The sequence below is a fragment of the Ailuropoda melanoleuca genome, chromosome 6 (genome assembly GCF_002007445.2).
Source record: "Ailuropoda melanoleuca isolate Jingjing chromosome 6, ASM200744v2, whole genome shotgun sequence".
In the NCBI taxonomy this organism is placed as follows: domain Eukaryota; kingdom Metazoa; phylum Chordata; class Mammalia; order Carnivora; family Ursidae; genus Ailuropoda; species Ailuropoda melanoleuca.
The window spans coordinates 33260019-33267964 of NC_048223.1; the positions used below are offsets into that span (position 1 = coordinate 33260019).

Below are 7946 nucleotides of genomic sequence, written 5' to 3' on the forward strand. Positions count from 1 at the left end.
TGGGACTGTTGCATGCATGTGGACAGGAGGTGGGAGTCTCAGGGGAGAGGCCCTTGGCAGTAGTTAAATCAGTCAGATCAGTCCAAATAATTAAAATCTCTAATGAACAGGACACCTTCCTCAGGGCACTGGGGCATTTGGTGGGAAGACAAAGTCTAGACGGACATCCGAATTACAAAGAGCAAGAGAGTTGCTCAGAGGTGGCAGCTGAGACTTCTCTGGGGAGGGGGAGGGAAGCATGTGGCCCAAGGCAGTGGACCAGGAGGCACAGTTTTCTCCAAGGGGTTGTTGACAGACTCCCATTCAGATAAATCAGTGCTCCTCGCTCAAGTGACCCTTTTGGCAAGAATCGCAGGTACTCAGGCCAACGCATGGCCCAACCGTGTGACCTCCACACTGAAAAACATAAAGGACACTACTGAGTTCCTGCCCTACCGGGGCATACGGCCAGGCTCTTTGGTGACAGGCAGCAGAAACCAATTCTGGCTAGGTTAAGGGAAAGGCAGATTTTGGAAGGTGCTGGCCGACTTCAAGGGGCGGGGCAGGAGAGGAGCCCAAGGAAGTCTGGGAATCTTGGAGGCTGGATGCAGTAGCAGGAACCCTTGGTGGTCTCTCCTGGGACCCTGGAACAACACAGGCCCGATGGCTTCCGGTTCTTGTGCCAGCGGGTTCTGGGACAGAAGTTCTGGCTGGCCTGGGTTGCTCACAGATCCATCCCTGGACGTAGGCCAGGCACCTTGACTGGAAGCACCTGCTGGAGGGGCAGCTTGCCAAAGGGAAAAACAGAGTACCATTACCAAAGAAGTGGGAAGTGGTCAATGGATGGCCAGTACCTAAGCCGTGAGACGTGACTGGCTTTAGTGGGTTTTTTTCCATGTAATCCGTGAAGAGGATATGAATTTCAGACATGTTCAGGGATAAGAGAAAAGTAACATTAATTCTTTTTCTGTAACTGAAATGTGATAGATAGTACAAGCCTCTAGTCTATCACACGGAAGAAACATACTCCCCTTTCCCTCAAGTGGCACCCGCGTTTGGGGAGTATTGTGAACCAGGGTGACTCAGTTACATATTGCCATGTAACAAACCATTCCAAACTCCATGGCTTCGAACACGATGGTTTATTCTTTCTCGTGGTTCCGTGGGTCACCTAGGGGATTCTACTCCACATAACCCCCGCATCACCCACATGGCCTGGTTCTGCTGGAAGCTCAGCAGAGGTGCCTCACTTCTCCTTTACTGGCTTTTCTCTACACATGCTATTTCCTCTTCCAGGGTCTCCCCAGGCAGAGCTGGGATTTGCGTGAGGCCAGCAAGGCACTCAGGGCAAAAATTTAAGGGGGCGCTCATTATGAGTCATGCGTGTGTGATTTTCTCTTAGCTTGACCTTCTTGGATTCACTCTGCTGCTCTGTGTCATTTTGGGGTGTGGGGGAGCTAGCTTTCTGAGGCTGTCCCAGGCCCACTGGCTAAGACACATGGCCTTTTCTACTCTGGGGCATTGCTGTCTCCCAGGACTCTAACAAGGAAAGCATTTGGATGCCCCCAAACCTGTTTGGATTTCTCACCCCAAGTATAGGACCTGCCCTTCTCAGAGATCCCCAGTATCTACTCCCTTCTTTTTCTGGGGAGTCTCTTCCAGTCTTGCATCAGGGAGGCAGAGCTTCCCCCTCTCACACTCTGCCCTACCACTTCCAGTGGCCTCAGGCTCCCTGCAAGTCTCCAGCCCTGTGTCCTTATCCCAGTGAGACCACTGTGCTCTGCTTGGGGTCCCCTTACTCCCTCACCCGGTGCAGTCAGACTAAAAACCACAATAGAGGTCGTCCTTGTTTCTCTTCTTGCAAGTCTTGTGTCCAGTGTTCTGTGCCTCTTGTCCTGTTGTCCAGTGTCTGAGAACATTGCTATGTCTTATTATATTTTATCCACTTTTCTAGTCGTTAACGATAGGAGGGGCTAGTCTGCTTAGTCTGCCATGACAGAGGTCACTTAACTTGTTTCTTTTTGAAAAGCGTATAATTGACTTTGTTTTTATTTTTATTTTTTTAAGATTTCATTTATTTATTTGAGAGAGAGAGAACGTGTGGGTGAGAGAAGCAGGAGGGACAGAGGGGGAAAGAGAGAGAGAATCCCAAGCAGACTCCCTGCTAAGTGTGGAGCCCCACATGAGACTGGATGCAGGGCTCGATCCCATAACTCTGAGATCATGAGCTGAAACCAAGTGGGACACTTAACCAACCATGCCACCCAGACACCCCTTGGCTTTGTTTTGAAATTCAGTCTGAGAATTGGTGTTTGAGGAGGAGAGTTTAATCCATTTTCATTTTTGTAATATTTGGAAATATTTTGATCATCTCAATTAATATTTTCTATTTGCCATGATTTTTCTGCTCCTTTTTCTCTGTTCTCCTTTCTATTGGATAGGTCAGGTTTTATTTCCCTCTCTTCCATGCAAGTTTGGAAGTATACATCCTATCTCTATTCTTTTAGTGGTTACCTGTGACTTTTTTTTTTTTAAGATTTTATTTATTTATTCGACAGAGATAGAGACAGCCAGTGAGAGGGAACACAACCAGGGGGAGTGGGAGAGGAAGAAGCAGGCTCATGGCAGAGGAGCCTGATGTGGGGCTCGATCCCATAATGCCGGGATCACGCCCTGAGCCGAAGGCAGACGCTTAACCACTGTGCCACCCAGGCGCCCCTACCTGTGACTTTTAACATAGAGTTCAGCAAGTCTAAAGTCAGTAGATTTTTATGTTATCCCTTTGAGCAATAGGATAACTTTATAGGTGTTGGTTTGTTTTAGTAATCTCTACCCTCAACGTGGGGCTTGAACTCACAACCCCGAGATCAAGAATCACATGCTTCTCTGACTGAGCCAGCCAGGCGCCCCGATAAGTTTACAGTGTTTAACTCTGATTCCCCTACTTGTGTCTTTCATGTCACTGTTTTCTAATATTTCTCTAATATTGCATTCTTCTTTGTAAACCCTCTAAAATTTACCCTCCAAATTCATCTTTTAAAAAATTAGTCAGTTTTCATTGACTTTGGCCAACACACTTAAAAATGTCTTCCCTCACTCTTTCTTCTTGCATCTCAATATCCCTTACGGGTTCAGCTTCTTTCTTATTGAAGTGCATCCTTCGGCGAGACCTCGTGGATGGTAGACTTCCCATGTCTTTGTTTACTTTGGCATCTTCATTCTTGAAGGAGAATTTCATTTGGTGTAGAATTCTATATGGTTGGGTACTTTCTCTCAGCACCAGAAGACTATGACAGCTCATTGTCTTTGAGCGTCCGCGATCTCCAAAAAGAAATCTGCTATCAGTTTGGTTGTTGTTCCTTTGTAGTTATGTCCTTTCTCTCTAGATGTTTTTTCAGATATTCCTTTTGTCTTTGGTATTTTGAGGTCTCACTGTGATGGGTCTAGGTACTCTATTTCATTTTATTTCTCCCACTTAGGAGTTGGTGTGCTTTTTCATTCCGAGGACTTCAATCTATGTATTGCCAAGGACATCTCTTCATATGTTGCCTCTCCCCATTGTTTCTGTTCTTTTCATCTGAAATGCCTAGTCAGCCCCTGTTAGACCTTCTTTTTTCCTCCTCAGTACTTAAAACTTCGTGATATTTTGGGCTGATAACTGCGTGGTTTCTTCAAATCTGCCTTTGAGCTCCTATCTCTTCAGCTGGACTTCATCTGTCCCAAAACCTATTTTAACAACTGTATTTTTTCATTTCTAGCAGTTCTTTTTTGTGTAAATGAAGTCTTCTTCATGAAGACTTCTTGCTTTTCTCCTTCATCCCTTTAGAGTTGCCCTTTCTTACCTTCATTACTTAGGATCCTGAGTAATGGCTGTTGACTTCTCCCCACAGTGAATAATCTCTCTACGTGGTTTGTACTTTTGTGTTATTTCTGTGAGCTTGTCTTCAGTGTTGTTGGTTTTTTGTGTTTTTTTCTTGTGGGAGTTCTCGGGTTATGAAAGCGCTCCTATAGAATGATTCTGCTTTCGTCTCTGTGGGACTTTGGGGGTTTCAGTGGTCTCTGATTGGCACTTCTGCTAATTTATTGGTTTAGGATTTCCTGAGCACATGAGTGCTGGCCTTGTGTTTCAATTTTCTCATGATCTCCCACACTTAAGGTCCTGGTAGACTACAAGCTTCCTTACCACTTCCCTGGCTTACGGATGTCTCAGTCTTTTATTGCAAACAAGGCACTCTTGAGGCTTCCAGAATCATGCAGAGAGCTTCCTTGCAGCTTGCTGCCTTGTAGGAGCCCAGTTTTACAGCTTCTGCCCTCACATTGGCATCAAAATCCCTGCTCTATGCGATTAGAAGTTTTATTAGTTTTTCTATTACAAACATAAACTTATTTATTATAAAAAGCCTCCTTTTCTGACCTGCAATTCCCCACTCCTCATAGAAAAGAACTGTCAGTACTTCTAAAATGTTTTCTTTGCACATCCAAAAAGGTACCTGCAAATATATGTGTTTAATGTGCGTATTCATATGTGCACGTGTATGCACTTACATTTTTATTACAAGATAGACTGACACTAAGCACATCTTTACATTTTTACATTTTTACATCTTTTACATTTTACATATACTTACGAGAGTATATCACTAAATTTCTGAATGTGAAATCACTGGATCAAAGAATGTGTCCATTTAAATGTTCACAAATAATGGTAAACTGCCCTTTTAACACGAATCCATTTGCATTCCCATTAATAATGTGAACTATCTACCAGTTCCCCATACCCTCTCCTCTACAAAGTTTTATCAATGCATAACATTTTTGCCAAACTAATAAAGAAACACTGTTATCTCAGTTGTTTTTATCTACTTTGCTATAACCAAAAGTGGGATGAGCATATTTTACACATGTGTATAGCCTTTTATATGCTCTTTCCTGTTAAATATCTATTCATACTCTTGCACATTTTTTAGGGAGTCATTTATATTTTTTCTTTACATCCATAGAGAGCTCTTTATGAATTATGTGTATAGTATGAGGTATGTTTGTTTTGTATCATTTATATTGAATTAATACCTGGGTAGGGGGCCCTCCTTATCTGAGTATCCTTTATCCGTATCCTCACACTTGCAGTCCTCACGAAAGCACAATTTTTACATGAAAACATTCTCTAATGACTTGCCTTACTTAATATTGTTCGCTTCACACTGCCATTGGGTCAATGTGGTCAGACTCTTGAAATATAATAAAAATAAATTACAAAGGGGTGCCTGGGTGGCTCAGTAGTTAAGCATCTGCCTTCGGCTCAGGGCGTGATCCCGGCATTCTGGGATCGAGCCCCACATCAGGCTCCTGTGCTGGAAGCCTGCTTCTTCCTCTCCCACTCCCCCTGCTTGTGTTCCCTCTCTTGCTGGCTGTCTCTATCTCTGTCGAATAAATAAACAAAAATCTTTAAAAAAAAATCAATTACAAAGTCAAAAAAAATCTGGTCAGGAGGTTGATGCACGTGGTGAGAGAGAGCTGTGAGGGTCACCCCCAGAGCCATGACAAACACGCATGAGCCGAATTAGCCCAACTAATGATTGAAGAAGAAACAAATCTGTGAGAATGAAGACTGTCAAAGAAGAATCCTCAGAATCCCAATGGGCAGTGTTGAGTAGAAAGGGAAAGCGTGAGGAGGCCGGCGGAGGAGGGAGGAGCCGCCCGGACCAGGCCTCCCAGGGGAAGGAGGGAGAAGGAGCTGGCTCTGGCGCAGTGTTTAGAGGAAAACAGCAGGGCTTGCTGGTAAATTGGAAGCTGAAAGCAGCCAGGAAGAGAGAGCAGGCAAGAAGGACGCCCCGCTGTGTAGGCCAGACAACTGCATGTCTGGTGGTGACATTTTTCACGATGAGGAAGGCACGTTCTGGGAGGAGAAACCAAAAGTTTGGTTGTTCCTAAATTTTGTTGGAATTCATAAAGTGTTTTGGCGTTGATAGGATGTTTGCTGTTAGTTTCTGATTTCCCCTAGCACACACAATACAAACCTCAACAAAATGCAAACGTTGCTGAAATACACGACAGAGAAATGAAAGCCCCTCACCCCCCGCCGACTAGCCGGTGACCGCCGCGCACCCCTGTTGTCAGCTCGCCGGCTGACTTTCAGTAGTACTGCTATCTATTTGTTTTTAAATTTTTAATCTGTTATGAAATTTTTAATTAGGTCATATATTATGCATCATCTCCTGCTACTTAGCTCACTCAATAATACATCTCAGACATCCTCTTCAGGTCTGTACATAGTCTTTTTCTGGTTAAGGAGTGTGTTCATTGTGTTAATCCACTACGATTTATTTGTCCTGTATTTACATAAATGGCGTCCTGTTGTATGCCTTTTTGTGGCACTTGTTTTTCTTCTCCAACCCCGTGATTCGGAGATCTGTGTTTGTACATGGAGCTCTACCTCATTCTTTCTCATTGTCAGAGCAGTGCTGTCCCGCAGAACTTTCTGTGATGATGCAGGTGTTCCATCACTCTGCTGTCCAACGCAGTGGCCATTAGCCACATGTGGCTTGGATCACTTGAAATGTGGCTGGTGTGACTGAAGAACTGAATTTTTAATTATATTTCATTTTCATTCATTTTAATTGAAATAGCTACCTGTGGACATGAGGCTAGCAGCCACTGTGTTGAACCCTGTTGTATTCTATCACATTCCGTGGTATGAATATTTACCACTTATTCTGTATTTCCTCTGTTGAGGGACCTGTAGATTTTTTTTTTTTGCTTTCGCAAATGAAGTCTCAAGGAACATGCTTGAACAAGTCATGTTAGTAGCTGTATAACTGTGTCAGTATACAGCTTTGTGTTAATAGTTGTATGTTGTTCAAAATTTTCACCATTCTGCTCCTTCTTGACTCTTCACCAAAGTGGAAGACCACTTCTTCCAACACTGTAAATTTCCAGACCTCCGCCCTGATTTGCATGTGTGTATGCAACCCTTTGCTTAGGTGAAATTTCAGGGAGCCCTGGCCTTCCAGCTGAGCATTTTGTATCACAGAAGTCTGGAATGCCATACCTAGCCACAGGAAAGACCTTAGCCCCAGCCCCAGTGAGATTGGACAAATCCTTCATGTGAAATGCCTGAATGGCAATTTCTTCAAGCCCCGTGAATTCATGATGGCCTTTTACAAAATAACAACAATAAGTAATAAAAATAAATAATAATAAACAGAAAGCAATCGCTAACTCCGAGAAAAGCAAGAAATTAAATAAGAAAGAAAATGTGATCATAACCATGCTCCATGTCTGAATAATTAATTGTTCTAATGTGACTCCCTATGCTAGACAGGATTTTGTCCCCCATGCCCTTCACTGTCATGCCTGTGAATATTTTATGATATACAGCAAAAGGGACTTTGCAGGCGTAATTATAGTTATGGGCCCTAAAATAGGAAGATTATCCTGGATTACCAGGTGGGCCCAATCTAATCACTTGAGCCCTTAAAAGCAGAGAAATTTCTCCAGCTGGGGTCAGTCAGAGAGTTACTGTGGAAGAAATGAGAGAGATTCAAAGCATGCTAAGGGTGTTTAGTTGGCCTTGAAGATGGAGAGGGCCAAGTGGCCTCTAAAAGATGAAAATGACCCAGCCAGCAGCCAGCGGGGGACAGGGACCTTAGTCCTTCAGTTGGGACTGAATTCTCTCAATAACCTGAGTGAGCCTGGAAGTGGATTCTCCCCCAGAACCTCCAGGTAAGCACCCAGCTCAGCCAACACCTTGATTTTGCCTTGTGGAACCTGGAGCAGACAAACCAACAGAGCCTGCTGGATTTCTGACTTCCAGAACTTGGAGATAATAAATGTGTGTTGTTTTAAGCTGCTAAGTGTGTGGTAATTTGTTAGAGCAGCGATAGAAAACTAATACACCCCCTACTATTAATTCAGCTGACAAATGGTATGTACCTACATTGGGAGGTGGGGGGGTGATTCTGTTTGGT

The 7946-nt window shown here is 43.8% G+C and overlaps 1 protein-coding gene across 1 annotated transcript in view; it reads left to right on the forward strand.

Annotated features, from left to right (window-relative positions):
* The window catches only part of CCDC13 (coiled-coil domain containing 13), a 53722-nt gene that overhangs the window by 39243 nt on the left and 6533 nt on the right, over positions 1-7946 (forward strand). The gene's annotated exons all lie outside the window — the stretch shown is intronic.